The following is a 14,427-nucleotide window of genomic DNA, read 5'->3' on the forward strand; positions in this document are numbered from 1 at the left end:
AGTAGGTTGTTGGAATGGTAATAGACACCATTGTTATAAATTATTATTATTATTTTTTTAAAAATAGCTACAGATATTAGCCGTAGCTCTTGTTCTAAAACCATAGCAATTGCTAACTTCAGCATATTGCTACAGATTTCATACCACTTTTAGTTACAGATATTATCGGTAGCTGTAGGTACATTTCGCTACAGAAAGTATAGCTACGGATTATAGCCGTAGTGATTGGTACATATTGTTACGGATTTAATCCGTAACGAACTTTTAGCTACACCACCAATTGCTACAGACGTGCTATGGACTATAACCATAGCAATAGGCCTTTAGCTATGGTTTTTATCCATAGCTTTTGCCCCTTTTTCTGGTAGTGAGAGGATGTCTTGCACTCTGAAGACCCTCTTGTGTTGTATGCAGGATAAGGGTGTGCCTCCACCTTCACAAGAGTCAGCGGACTAGACCTGTGTGTAGTTGTCTTTTGGTTTTCCCTGTTTCTTACTTTTCTTTATGATAGCCTTGGTAGGCTCAGTTGGATGTTGGTGTACTTAGTGTTTAAAGCTTCTATTAGGTTAGCTTATATGCATTCTCTGTCATGATTCATGTAATACTACACCTCATGTACTGTGACAATTTTTGGTTAAATGAAATGTATGAAGCTTCTTTTGATTTGAAATGTGTAAAATGCCTGGAAAAATTGAGTAATGTTATTCTAAATCTCACACATGTTGCACCCTATGTTGTATATAGGGAATGCCTCCTAAAAACACTTGAAACATTGCACGTCTCGCACTTGGTGGATCGATTGACGGGGTATAGTGATAGCCATATGGACCCCAGTTTGGGCTCGGACATCGAGACTATGCCGGATTCATAGCCAGCCACTGGCCCCACCAATAGGCCAACACCTTGTGCACCACCAGTTCCGGAACAGAACCGTGCATCCCCGTCGACGCCATACATGCCTCAGGCAGCATCTCCCCCTGATAGGTTGGAGCAGATGATGCTCCTAATGCAGCATCAACAACAAGTTTAGGCCACTATTGCGGGGGCCATTGCCGAAAACATGAGTATGGTCCTGCCTTCACCACCTGTGCAGCCTGCTGGAAATATGAATACAAGCGGTCTATTTGAATGCTTCCAGCATTTTCGTCCTCCTAACTTTACAGGTACTCACCGACCCAAGGAGGTAGAGTATTGGTTGGATCGCATATCCAAGATGTTGAAGCCATTGCACTATACTGAGGTAGAGCAAGTGGAGCTTGTGACCTATACGTTCAAGAAGGAGGCCAATCTCTAGTGGGATAGCATCCTACGAACCGTTCTCGAAGGATACGTGTGGACGTGGGACGCGTTTGAAACACGCTTTCATGGAAAGTATTTCCCCTTCACTTACCATAATGAAAATGAGAGTGAATTTCTCCACCTCCGTCAGGGAGGAATGACCATGTCAGAATATGAGAACAGATTCACGGACCTAGCCAGATATGCTTCATTGATCCTAGTAGATGAAGCGATGAGAATGAGGTGATCTTCAGGGGTCTGCGGCCTGATATCCGTATGAAGATGTGTTGTGCTAGCATTCCCAATTATGTTGAGCAAGTGAACATGTCCCTGCGAGTTGAGCAGGATGGAGACAGACTATCTCGCACATGTTTACCAATGGGCCCGAGGCCTCGGCCTGAATTGTCGAACCGACCGTTTCTTAAAAAGAGCTCACGTGCAGATTCGCCTCTTAGGCTTATAGCTCCACCGACCCAACAGAGGCGATCAGATTTGTGGTGCACCTAGTGTAAGAAGATGGGCCATACAGAAACCTATTGTTTTACTAAGATGAGGGACAATGGTTTAACGCCACCTCAAAAGATCAACCGTCAGCTACCACAAGCTATATCAGCCCCACCTCTACAGTTAGCACCACTAGCCCAACCTTTTTACAGACCAACCGTACCTCAAAATAGGCCACCTCAATGACCTATGGCAGCATAACCTAACCATTCCCAACAAGCGCGTGAACATGCCCTTGCAGCTAAAGCATTTGAGTTAGTAACTGTTGTGCCTTTAGCCTTTGAAGTAACGGCCCACATTCAAGGTACACCTGTATTCCTATTAGTGGACACCGGGTCCACTATATCGATAGTATCATCCTCTATGGTCAAGCGTTTGGGGTTGAACACTACCCCTATGATTGGGGTGAGAGTCCTTACCGTAACAAGGACTTTCTCCGACATTACTAAGTTTTGTAAAGATTGCCTAATAGACTTAAGGTGCAAAACGGTGCGCATTGACCTGATTGTCACTCCACTACATCATTACGACGTCATCCTCGGCATGGATTGGCTCACTGAAATGAAGGCAGATATCGATTGTGATACTAGATTGGTAACGGCTCGTAGACTTGAGCGCACGACCTTTACTTTCCTAGTTCAGGTTAGTTGGCCCTACCGTATAAGTTGTTACACTTCCTTATTGGAGAATGTTGATGGTCCAACACTTGGGGACACGCCTGTAGTCCAAGATTTCACGGACGTGTTTAGGACGATACTTGGACTACCTCCTCAGTGCGAGATCGACTTTACTATCGACCTTGTGCCTAGTGCGACGCCAATTTCCTTACCAACATACCGCATGCCTCTGTGTGAAATGGAGGAATTAAGGAAACATATAGACAATCTGCTGGATTCAGGTTTTATACGGCCTAGTGTAACTCCTTGGGGAGCACCTATATTGTTTGTAAAGAAGAAAGACGGATCGCTGTGATTGTGTATTGATTATCGCAGGCTGAATCACGTCATGGTCAAGAATAAGTATCCTCTGCCTAGGATAGATGACTTGTTTGACCAGTTGAAAGGGGCACGATATTTCTCTAAGATCGACCTGCAGTCCAGGTATCATTAGTTGCGCGTCAAGGATGAAGACGTACAGAAAACAATATTCAGAACCAATTTTAGGCACTATGAATTCCATGTAATGTCATTTGGACTTACAAATGCATTAGCCATGTTCATGGACCTCATGAATCAGATGTTTCAGCCGTATGTGTACCGGTTCATCATCATATTTCGAAACGACATTATGATATACTCCAAGAGCTGAAAGGATCACGAAGAGCACCTGCGAGCAGTCTTTAATACTCTCAGGAAGAATTAGTTGTTTGCTCAATACCGAAAATGTGACTTCTGGAAGGAAGAAGTCAAGTTTCTGGGACATATGGTGTCAAAGGAAGTAATTTTTGTGGACCTTACCAAGGTGACCGTGATACAGGACTGGGAACAGCTCGGTTCGGTTACTAAAGTAAGAAGTTTCCTCAGCCTTGTAGGCTACTATCATCGATTTATTAAAGACTTTTTCAAGATAGCCCGACCATTGTCTCAACTCACTCGGAAGGATCTTAAGTTTGCTTGGAATGAGAAAGCAGAAGTAGCCTTTCAAGAATTAAAGGACAAGCTGACATCCGCACCCATGCTAGTAATGCTAGAGCAAAGGGTCAGATATATTATATACACCAGTGCATCTCGTGTTGGTTTGGGTTGTGTTCTTATGCAAAAGGACAGAGTGATTGCCTATGCATCATGGCAGTTGAGGAAACACGAAGAAAAGTACCCCATGCATGACCTGGAATTAGCAGCAGTCATCTTCGCATTAAAGTTCTGGAGACATTACCTCTACGGAGAGGAGTTGAGCTCTTTTGCGATCACAAAAGCCTCAAACGCATTTTTATGCAGAGGGACCTGAACACGAGGCAACGACAATGGATGAAGACCTTGAAAGACTTCAAGTTTGAGGTCTCCTACCATCCTGGTAAGGCCAACCTTGTGGCCGATGTATTGAGTCGCAAGATGACAATAGAATTTGCAGCTCCGCTGATAATAGAAGAATGGAACATGGTAGAATTTGTGTGAGACTTCGAATAGAAGCTTACAATAGAGGAGCCATTCAAGAGCGTCGCACACATCTACGTACAGCCACTTATTGATGACCGAAGCCTTATGTGTATTTGTCTTCATAGCGGCATCTTTCTTACTGTCATGCGTGATAAATCGTCATTACTATTGCGACCCTTGTATTTAGCTTTATAAGCTCATTCTGCTGCAGCAAATGATGAACTAGCCTTGCTGGGATAATGAATCAAAATTAATATATCATGTTTGCTGATAATAGTCAACAAAATCTCATGGTTAAAATGGTATATCAGCTTAACGGTGTTATTAATTTCGATAAATTTAAATAATAAAATGGCCTCACATCAGTATCATTATAATAGTGATGATAGCTTTTATAACAACTCTAGCGATAATCACTGGCGCTTCAATAATGGTCATTTGGTGATAATCATTGGCTTAACTAAAAACCTACATTTCATTTATATAGAAAGGGAATACATTCTATGATGATTTTTCTTATTACCTATCTTGCCCCCTTTTGGTTTTGAAAGTATGGTGTCGATACCTTTTGAAACCAAAATTACTGTCGCTCCTCAGATTGGTTTATCGTCGATAAACCAAATATAGGTTGGCGGAAAAATGCTCTATGTTGCAACTTCATATCTTTCACCTCATTCGTCTATTTTATCAGGGCATTTAAGTTATGATACCCCAGTTTTGTCTATTATCGGGCATCTTCGAATGCAGATGCCCCCAGAATTTTCTTTCGACTGATGAACTATCCCACCAGTTCATTATTTTGGCGGTCGACAGAAGATAGATCTCTTGAATCAATTTCTCTAGCCAATGTTACTGACGATCCTTTTATAGACGTCAGATTTGTTATTGCCTTCCATCGTTGTTCATCATCTTTTTTCAGAACTATTTCTCCTTGTCTTATCATTCTTTACAGTATATTTTTCAATGGGAAGCAATCTTCTGTTTGATGCCTCAAACAGCGATGATAATGACAGTAATTTCTTTCTTTCGTCATTGCATCTTCTTCTGGATATCTTGGTGAGGGCAACCTAATGGTTTCGGTAGCCAATAACTGCTCTATCATTGACAACACATCCTCTTTCTCGAATGCATACTCTCTGTGCGATTCATATGGCCGCGGTCACTTGTCGTTCTTATAGTCCCTTCGCCGGTCTAAGTCTTCTCTTCCTTTCATTTCCCTCTTGTCACGGAAGGTGTTTTTCTTTTTCTCCTGATCAACAACATTTACTACTGCCATGTTCGGTCCTCTTCTTTTGGTTCTAGCTTGGAAGGTTGGCATGTTTTTAGTCATTAGCTCCAACGCATGCGCTTTGGTCGCCAGATCTCGAAAAGTCCTAATGTTGGCACTGGTGTGTCCAAATGCAATCCCTTTTGTTCATGGAGCTTAGACACATTTTTACTTGCTCCCTCTCTTCAGGTAATTGGCGGCATGATGCCCCAAAGTTTTTCCACCTGTTAATGAATTTCTCCACAGACTCATTTTCCCTTTGTCTTATGGATGTAAATTCTGCAATGTTAACATCACGGTCCGATGAAAAGAAAATTGACATAAATGCATCCTGCATCTGTTCTTAGGTCTATATTGATTCTGGGGCCAAGTTGGAGTACCACCGGAATGAATGCCTTGCCCGTTAAAGAAGACTCGAATAGCCGTATGCAATATATTGGGGAATAGTGGAGAAATTCCCCATAGACGTGATGAAATGCATTAGATGTTCATTGGGGGATCTGTCTCCACTAAAATTTTGAAACTCAAAGTGTTTGAAATTGGCAGGCAAAGGTACATCTTCTACTTCCCTTGGATACGACGTTCGATACCGGAACCTTCCTGTACTGTCACGATCCCTTTCCATTCGAACAGCTTCTGCTACCACTTGTCATACTTCCTCCTAAGTTATGACTCTTGTCACAGGGACAGATCCATATGATCCCACTCTAGGCGGTTGAGAACCTTCTAGTTATTGTTCCCGCTCATTCATAGCAGCCATCATTGGGGGTGATACAATCTAGGCCACATTATGTGCGAGGGTGGCCAGGGCTTCCCGAAGATTCCTGCACTCATCCATTAGCATTTTCTAGGCCTGGGTCATCTCAACTAATCTATCTTCAGTGGTGAGAGGGGGCTCTTTACTTGTTCCGGCCATGCATACCATAGCTTCTTCATTTCCTGACGAGGTAGTCATCGAGGTAGAACAAGAATAGGTCAGTGTTGAAATTGCGATAATGGCCGCTTTAGTTGAAGTGGGAATATGTCCTAGAGGGGGGTGAATTGGACTTTTTAATATTTTATGATTATTTAAAATCCTATCAATCTAATCCTGAGTAAATATGAGTGTATCAGGATTTCTTCAGAGTAACTATAATGGCTTCCAAGCCAATCAGAGGATCCAATCATAAAACTAATTAAAAAATAAACAAGCTGCAAATCATAGTTTATGATGGATATGACTGTGAGTGAGATGTGGTCTCAGATAATCAAATATGAAGGCATTTAAGGAAATCACATAAGTAATGGAATACAATAGCAATCTCAAATACAGTCATTTTTATAGTGGTTCGACTACTTGTCTACTCCACTTCCGGCAGACGCACTTAACCCTTGAGTGTACCAGATCTCACTAAAGAAGGTTTCACAATAGGTTCACCTCAAACCGGTGGTTTTAAATCAGGTTCACCTCTAACCAGTACAACCTACACTTAGGCTGACACACCATGTCTACACGACACACTTTATGCTCCCATGAGCAAGGGTCAACACACAACACTCGATTTTAGGCCACACAGGCCAAGGATCCACTCAAGGAACCTCACAAGTTTATGCTCCTATGAGCAAGGGTCAACACAAAGCACCTAAGTTTTAGACCACACAGGTCAAGGACCTACACAAGGACCTAAGAGTTTACACTCTCCACAAAGCAAGGGTCAACACAAAGCACCCCCATGTACACTCCCGCCGGAGGCCTCCTATGAGAACTTGCAAGGGGTGAGAAAGACTTTAGACCCAATCCTACAGAAGGAGTGATCACAAGGGTCCTCTAGACACTAATGACTTACAGAGAAGTAGATGAGCCTCATTCAGCACATTTTCGAAGATCTCCTCCTTTGTTGACGAAGCATCTTCTGCTTCCTTGAACCGTAACTCAGAAGATATATCAATACATGGCGACGGGTTGGGTCAAGGTTATGATGGAATCCTACTCTATTAAATATTTTCCTATAAGGGAGATAGAGCGATTTCAATCATCTATGCATTCAAGGCATCCCAGCTTAATGATTTACTATTAAGGTAGTAGTTGTAGGATCCTTGAATGTGGAAGTTCATTCCCCAATCCACTCTATTGAACGTCAATGATGAGGGTGGATTGGAGGATGAACTTCCATGAGAGAAAAGACTTAGGGTATATGATCTAAGGTTAAACACTCAAAAGCACTCTCTATTTTCTCTATCTAACTACCAAAGGCAAGCTCTCATTAAATAGGCAAAAGGTTCCAACGGATATAAAATGGTCAAATTTTTTACAAAGTTCGATATTATCAAGCAGGGTCGATATCTTCGCGCGTATACTCTCGATAGCATTGACTGGCCGCTCGATGACACGAACTCAAATGTCAAATGCTTTTGAAACCTTTTGCCAGCTGGTCGACGAAATCAAACGTGTGTCGATGTCATGAGATTTCGAACTCCGATTTCATTGATATAAGGTTCAATTCCTCAACATTTGAAAATGTGAGAGCACTTGCCTTTGAAATATTTTAGGTATATGATATGATCAAGCATCACTCGATATCATCAGAATATGAATATCAATGACATTGAGGACAGTGTCAATTCATCGATAATTCCAAGTAATTTTCCTATAAGCTTGCTGGACAGTTTGTGTCCACATTAGATGACATCAACCATGCCTCAATATGCTCAATATTTGAATATCGATTTTATCGAGTGACCCTCGATCGGAAAAAAAATAACCTGAAAACTTTGCTAGATAAAAGTGTGTCCCAATCTGATATCATCGAAGGGCTTCCGATATCCTCGATATTTGAATTTTGAGGATATCGAGGATCTCTTCGATATATCGAAGATTACATGAAATGCTTTAGCAAAACTTTGGACACAACAGACCTGATGTTGATTTTATCGAGTTTACTCGATGGACTCGAGATTCAAATTTCAATGATATCGAACCATCTATCGATACATCGATAATTCCATCTAAAGATTTTTGTGGTTGATGGACATCTTATGTCCTCATTTCGATAGTATCGAGTGAGCTTCAAGGACATCAATAACAAGGTTCGATTTCATCAACCATGTATTGATAAATCAAAAAAGATAGAAAACTTAAAGATTTTTCCTGAGGTTTGGGAAAGTTTTCTAACCACAAAAACTTAGGGTGTTCTATTCAATTTTAAGGGATTTAAGTACCTGGTGTTTTGGGATATGGGATGTGAGGCTAAGATTTACCTGTGGCGGGTTCTGGTACACATCCAGTTAAGGCAGACGCTTGATCAATCTTCCTATGGGGCTCCTCTGTCTAGCTAACTCAATGCTCACGCTAATTGACAAACTAGGGCACTTTCAATCTCCCCCTTTGTCAATTACGTGACAAAATAGCAAAACACCCTAGAACAACTTCTAGACAAATACCCTAAATTGTGTGTACATGAACTTTACACAATTTTACAAAGTTATCTAGTTTGCACACACACACACACACACACACATCAGTAGCTGCTCCCCCTAACAACAATCTCCCCCTGTCATCTTGTAGCTGCTCCCCCTAACACCTGCACCTCCATCCACAAATAGATTTACATAATTTTCCTTCGGGGCGGATTTGTTCTCCCCCTTTTTGTCAGTCATTAGCAAAGGGTAATATAACAGTTGATATTGACTGATGTTAGAGAATATGGGAGAACCAAAATTCAGGGAGCATTAGCACAATAGATAGATGTAAAAGAACATCTCATTACAGAAAACATGTGTGCTTATCAGGACAAAGGAGAGCAGTGAAATAGGCAGATAATATGGAGATAAAGAGCAAACATCACATGCATCATATTCCATTGTCTATATGACCAAAGAAAATAGGGGATCACAAAATATGGCAGTAAGATATATGAGATGTAAATAGTCATAGCCCAAAATATCAAAAAATATATACTGGCCAAGATATAGTAGTATAACATTCATACCAAACCAAAAAAATATCAAGCCCGTCCATGGGCACCCAAAAACGGAGTATATTCCTCACTCAGAGGATATCACAACCAAAAAAAACTTGTCAAACTCTGTAAGGTAGTAATTCATCACACACACATATATGAGCGTAGGGCATTCAAAAAGATATTTATGCCCTAAGCATTCCAGGGAGACTCCAGGTAAGTGATGAAGGGAAGGACGCACTATAGATAACAAAAGCCTGGGTATGTTTATTATGCGGGTAGGGAATCCAGAATATGTTTTGTAGCATGTTGCAGAGCCATCAGCATGTGTTTAATCTCTGAAAGACAGGCTTCACAGTCATCAAGTCGTTTCATCATGTGAGATTGTCCGTCTAGAAGGTTTTGTACAATGTCTTGTTCTATGGAAGCCTCAATGATATTAACAGAGTCGGGGCTGCACACAGGATTTCCCTTGCCTAAGGTTGGGTCGATTTTTCCACCACAAAACACATTGTTAATGATATTCAGGTTGCAAATGTCTTCATAGTTGAACCAGACACACGGGTGCGGGAGATGATTAGTAGGACGCAGCTCAATTTGTCGGGAAAGCTTGGACATAAGACACGGGAATGGAAGTGTTGTGATGTATTCTTCTGTAGACACACGGATTAACTGTTGTAAAAGAAGAGTGGGTAAACACACTTGAATACCTTGATGAACATCATACAGAATATTGAGAATGTATGGAGAAAGCTTGTTGCCCAAAACTTCACAGGGATAGACATTTGTGCTGAAGATGCTGTGAAGAATTTTATAGGGAGGATTGAATGCTTAACATGAAGAACATTCTTTGCATTTTTGGGAATTGTAGCACCGTTACATAATGCTTGAGTAACATCACCCCATACTCTAAGACTGTTCATATTCTGTTCCGATATAGGTATTCTAGTGACTTCTACACCAACCAGATGACTTATCAATCTAGGGGTGATGTGCTCGGTCCGATTTATGATAGCGACTGAAATGAGTGGAGGATTATTTTCAACGTTGTAGATTAAGTTCAGAAACTGATGCACAAGTTTAGACTGAAATCCTCCTCTAAAATTCACGATATTGCCCCACCCAATCAGTTCTAAGAGGTTGATGATCCCAAAGGGTTCAATGCACTTCCTATGAACAGCTCGTTCTGCCACAATTTCTAAGTCTGAAAATGAAGATGGCAGTTGCATTCTTCTTACCTTTCTTGCTCTCAGTTGAGGCACTTTGTGGAAGAACCAGAACTTTGTCTTTAGACATTGCTGCTTAGGATGAAAGAAGATTTGGATTTGAAGACTGTTCTAAGAGATGCAATGCCAAAATGAGATCAACGAGTGAAACTCTTTTTCCATTCTTCCAACTTTTATTGAGCAGTAACTTTTGATATCATCAAACATAGGTTCGATGAGATCGATATACCCTAATTGATATTTTCAATAAAGAATTCGAGGGAAGACCAACCGACCCAACATTTCAGCTACTCAAGAGGTCGTCGATGGTATCGATTCTTGGTCAATGTAATCGAAAAGTTCACATTATGTATCGACAGACATATCGAAGGTGAATATTTTTCATTTTTCAGTATTTCAACAAACTTTCGTGTATAATTTAGTATATCTTTGAATCGACCAGTATACGCAGCAAAATTTTTGTACAAGCATTGTACAATCCAAAATTATAAACATGAGGATGTTTATATACAGAAAGATTGAGGTGAGAAACCTCAGATGTATCATTAGGTGTTCAGCAAAAATTGCATCTGTTCAGCAACTATCCAGATCTAGATGCATGACCTGGACTTGTTTTTCCATGCTCAATATTTCTAGGTATATGGATCAGTTCTTCCTTTACCTTTAATGACATAACAGTGGTTATTTGTGCGACAACCCTTCATCATTGATTTTCCTGATAGGTTAAGTATTTCGCATTCCTGTTTGTTGAATGTAACCACATGCTCATTGTCACGTATTTGAGAAATGCTCAGAAGATTACACGTTAATCCTTTTATGTAAAAGGCATTCTCATTTTTTAGCAAATTTATTCCTTTAATAATTCCCTGTCCAATTACCTTAGAGGTGCTTCTGTCTCCATAGGTGACTATCCCATCATTAAGATCTAAATAGTTTAAAAGAAGGGATTTGTCACCCATGACATGTCTTGAGCAACCTCTATCCAGGTACCACTTAGTATCATTGCCTATTATATGATTTGAGTGAGTGATAAGGCAATTTTTCTTTTCTTTCACTACCTATTTTGTGACAAGGTTTTTAACTGTGGTAGTTTCTTTAATCAAGTTAGGCAACTAAATCGTATTTCCTTGTCTCACACATTCATTTGTTTTCTTGTTTAATTCAGCCACTTGATTTAATAACTCATTCATTCTGTTAGTCATTCTAGGTGGTAATGGATGTGTATTTCTTCTATCCATATTCCTAGGTGGACTCCTGACATTTCGTATTGTTCCGCTGGTCAGTCTATATTTACCGGTATGATTTTGACTAGAATTATGTTGAGTTCTCCTAGGTGACATGCATTCAAACTTATAATGACCAGAATCACCACATAAATGACAAACAGGAGTAGTTTTTGTTTTACTTCCTGAAGCAGCAGATTTTTCAGCCATTGGTGCTGCATTTCCAGTTTTTGTTTTAAATTTATCATATCCTAAGCCACTCTTGTCCTTTTCGGGTCTTCCCATACCTAAGAGTTTTTCTAATTTCTCACCACTTTGGGAAAACTTATAGTTTAGCTTAGCAAGTTTTTTAGATTCTTCTAAATCAAACAGGAGTGTGTGATTTTCATTTTGAAGGAGCATGTTTTTATCTTTTAATAGCTCAAACTGTTTGTTTAGTTTTTCACACTCGGATTTAAGGAAGATGTTGATTCTTTCTAGTATATCATTATCTAAATGATATTGTTGTAAATCATTAATTAGATGTGTATTAATTTCTAAAGTTTTATCCAGATCTTTTTGTAGCAATTCTTTTTTGTTTTCAGATATTCCAAGTCTTTTAAGGATGTTGATGCTATGAATGTAGAGTTGATTGTAAGCATCCTATAATTTATCATGTTCTTCTTCTTCCTTCTCAGTTTTCTCATTATCCAATGGAAATGATTCAGTGGCTTACGGTTCTTTAACATTCTCGGTTTTAGTGGGAATGGTTGAGGCAGTGGAGACCATAAGAATTTTCAGAGATTTCTGGTCTCCATCGCTCTCTAAGTCGCTAGATTTTGAGTTTGACTCTTCCTTATCATCCCATGTGGCAGCCATTGCCTTTCTCTTAGTTTTTCTATTTGGGCATTCAGTAGACAGGTGTCCAAACTTTCGACGGGTATAACATTGTGGCTCCTTTGACTTTTTACAAGATTTACCTATGAAATGTTTGTTGTCCACATGTCTTCCTTTAAATGGACGGCCACGATTTTTCTGAAAGAATTTTTTGAACTGTTGAGCCAACAAAGCCACTTCTTCATCTTCGTTTTCTCTTTCACTTTCAATGTCCTCATTTGTTGTATTCTTTGAAGTTTTGAGGACAGTAATTTTGGATTTAGGGGTTTGTTTGAAGTGTAGTTCAAATGTTTGTAGGGAACCTACTAGTTCTTCTACATTCATTTCATCTATGTTTCTACACTCTTCAATGGTTGTTACTTTAGGATTGAACCGTTCCGGTAATGATCTTAGTATTTTCCTAGATTTTTGGGACCGGAACTTTTTCACCTGATGCACCCATGGAGTTGCAAATGATGTTCAGTTTTGTGAAAAACTCCATGAAGGTCTCATGCTCTTCTATTCTGAGACTTTCAAACTGTGATGTTAAGAGTTGCAGTTTGGATCTCTTCACAGTGTTTGTTCCTTCATGGGTTGTTTCCAAAAAATCCCATGCTTCTTTGGCTGTCCCACACATACTGATTTGATTGAAAATGTCTTGGGACATGGCACAGTAGATAGCATTCATAGATTTAGCTTCAGATGTTTGTTTTTCTTTATCGAATGTTGTCCACATTTCTTTCGATTTTGGTTTGGTGATATCTATGTCATTTTCAAGTACTACTTGTTCGGTTGGTGGCACATATCCATTTTCAACTATATCTCAAACATCATGATCCAAAGATCTCAGAAAGTAATGCATTCTAGCCTTCCAGTATGCATAATTTGATCCATCAAATACTGGATGTCTAGTGACCGATGATCCCTCTCCTTTGGCCATATTACCAACTTCAGTCAAGATCACTCTCTAGGTGGTGAAGCCCTTAAGAGAGACCTGCTTTGATACCAATTGAAATTGTGGTAATGGCCGCTTTAGTTGAAGTGGGAATATGTCCTAGAGGGGGGTGATTAGGACTTTTAAATATTTAATGATTATTTAAAATCCTATCAATCTAATCCTGAGTAAATATGAGTGTATCAGGATTTCTTCAGAGTAACTATAATGGCTTCCAAGCCAATCAGAGGATCCAATCATAAAACTAATTAAAAGATAAACAAGCCGCAAATCATAGTTTATGATGGATATGACTATGAGTGAGATGTGATCTCAGATAATCAAATATGAAGGAATTTAAGGAAATCACATAAGTAATGGAAGACAATAGTAATCTCAAACACCATCATTTTTATAGTGGTTCGACTACTTGTCTACTCTACTTCCGGCGGACGCACTCAACCCTAGAGTGTACTAGATCCCACTAACGAAGGTTTCACAACAGGTTCACCTCAAACCGGTGGTTTTAAATCAGGTTCACCTCTAACCAGTACAACCTACACTTAGGCTGACACACCGTGTCTACACGACACACTTTATGCTCCCATGAGCAAGGGTCAACACACAACACCCGATTTTAGGCCACACAGGCCAAGGATCCACTCAAGGAACCTCACAAGTTTATGCTCCTATGAGCAAGGGTCAACACAAAGCACCTAAGTTTTAGACCACACCGGTCAAGGACCTACATAAGGACCTAAGAGTTTATACTCTCCACAGAGCAAGGGTCAACACAAAGCACCCCCACGTACACTCCCGCCGGAGGCCTCCTATGAGAACTTGCAAGGGGTGAGAAACACCTTAGACCCAATCCTACAAAAGGAGTCATCACAAGGGTCCTCTGGACACTAATGACTTACAGATAAGTAAATGAGCCCCATTCAGCATATTTTCAAAGATCTCCTCCTTTGTTGACGAAGCATCTTCTACTTCCTTGAACCGTAACTCAGAAGATGTATCAATACATGGCAATGGGTTGGGTCAAGGTTATGATGGAATCCTACTCTATTAAATGTTTTCCTGTAAAGGAGATGAGCGATTCCAAT

Source organism: Magnolia sinica, chromosome 3 (genome assembly GCF_029962835.1).
Source record: "Magnolia sinica isolate HGM2019 chromosome 3, MsV1, whole genome shotgun sequence".
Lineage (NCBI taxonomy): Eukaryota > Viridiplantae > Streptophyta > Magnoliopsida > Magnoliales > Magnoliaceae > Magnolia > Magnolia sinica.